Genomic DNA, 1,981 nt, shown 5'->3' on the forward strand with positions numbered 1-1,981 from the left:
TATTAGGAGATAGGTGTATAAGGAGCTGTGAAGAAGCCCCGCTGAACATTTAAATAAAAAGAGTATTTAGAAAAGGAGACAAAGGACTTTTTTTTCAAATTTAAATAGGATGAGATTTAAAGGAAATATGATAATGCTTTGGGTACCACTGCAAGGAAATTGAGGGTCAAAGAGAACATAAAATCTAGGGATAATAGAGATTAAGAGTGCCCAAGAGAACAGTGGGAGTATAATAATATGCAAAATACATTTGATTTCAGATTATGACATGGCAAAGAATCTTAGGAAATGCTGGATAAAGGAGGTTAGACAAAGAAAATAGGAACGTTGGCAAATAAACAAAGGTTATGCAAGTTTCCAGGAAAGCAAAGCAAGCAGATATAAACAACACTGAGGCCTGAAGTCTGATGGGATAGCAGAAATGCTGAGTGATTTTGGAGTAAAGTGGAGGAAAGGTAAGGAAAGGAAAGGTAAACAGAAAAGAGCACTAAAGCAATAAATAGAAATCCAAGAAGGCCCTGAGCAAATGCGGAAATATGTAAATGGTAATGTAAATAGCAATTTAGGTGTAGCTATGGAATAATACTCTTGTAATACCATAACCGATAAACTGAAATAAAGAAAAATAGCCTGCTACTCTTTCTCGTGGGAAAATAAATACTTCTCTACCACTTCCTGCTTTGAAATTAATTCCTGTAAATGGCAAGCAATAATAAATCGCTACCATTCTTTTTCTTTGGCTGACCGACCGCACTATTGTTGTTGGTGATTTAAACATTCTCTGTTCTTTGCATTCAGGTCCTTACTACCATGGACGAAAGGAGGAGCTGGAGGGCTTTTCCCAAAGGTCATTTCTGACACCAGAAATGTGAGCATATCTCACTCTTTCACTGTACTAGATTGCTTGTTTAGATGGTAATGTAGAAAAATGACCTGGATGGAGAGGCTAGAATATCACTGGACTATAGCAGTTTTTAATGTGTCGTACTACCTCAGTAAGAATTAGCACTGAAAGGATTGTAAAAATAATATTAATAATAATGGTGGTATTTTTTTAAGCGCTTACTATGTGCAAAGCACTGTTCTAAGCTCTGGGGGATACAACGTGATCAGGTTGTCCCACATGGGGCTCACAGTCTTCATCCCCATTTTACAGATGAGGTTACTGAGGCCCAGAGAAGTTAAGTGATTTGCCCAAAGTCACACAACTGACAAGCGGCGGAGCCAGAATTAGAACCCATGACCTCTGACTCCCAAGCCCGGGCTCCTTACACTGAGCCATGCTGCTTCTCTATGAGAATCACTATGTACCCTTTTAACACTGGGTAGAGGTGCCGTTATTCATGTAATACTGCAGAAATATAACAACTCTTGATATTTGTCCCATGCTTTTTTTTTCCTTAAGCACTCAAATCATGGGATATTTACACTCGCATTGAACCCTACACTACCACGTTGAATTTCCAGGACCTGCTATGTAGTGGACTCATTCACATACTCTCATTTGCTCGTTGGACCTTGGAACACAGAAGCTAAGCATTATGAGATCTAATGCAGTTATAGGTAATAAAAAGAAATGACGACTTTATCAAATACCCTGTGTGGATCTGCATTCCAGATACTAGTGGTCATCCCTGGGAAATGATTAGAAAGGATGAAAAAAAAAGAAACCAAAAAAACAAAACCTAGAAATACACTATCCTCAATTTTTTTTTGGTGTCACAGTTGAATTCACACTCACATGCATACACACCAGTGGAAAGTGGCTACCTTTTTCATTAAGAAAATGACATTTTTCATGCTGGTACAGCACCTATCTATCTTCTTTCTGGCAAACCTGTCTGCTTTTCGGTCAGCATCTGACTAAAGATCAATGAGAGAAAGCTTTTTGAAGGGGCTTTCTGGTCCTGCGTCAAGGGAGATGATCAGAAAGCTGCCATAAACTTCAGACCCACTTGACAAATTAGGGACTATTTTGGTG

General features: G+C 38.6%; 1 long non-coding RNA gene across 1 annotated transcript; it reads left to right on the forward strand.

The window, feature by feature from the left end:
• The first annotated feature begins 305 nt into the window (after positions 1-305).
• LOC103169148 lies at positions 306-1,588 on the forward strand. The gene is made up of 3 exons (XR_485636.2): positions 306-455; positions 799-868; positions 1,406-1,588. It is a non-coding gene; the product is annotated as an uncharacterized LOC103169148 (long non-coding RNA).
• The last annotated feature ends 393 nt before the right edge of the window (positions 1,589-1,981 follow it).

The sequence above is a fragment of the Ornithorhynchus anatinus genome, chromosome 4 (genome assembly GCF_004115215.2).
Source record: "Ornithorhynchus anatinus isolate Pmale09 chromosome 4, mOrnAna1.pri.v4, whole genome shotgun sequence".
Taxonomy (NCBI): Eukaryota; Metazoa; Chordata; class Mammalia; order Monotremata; family Ornithorhynchidae; genus Ornithorhynchus; species Ornithorhynchus anatinus.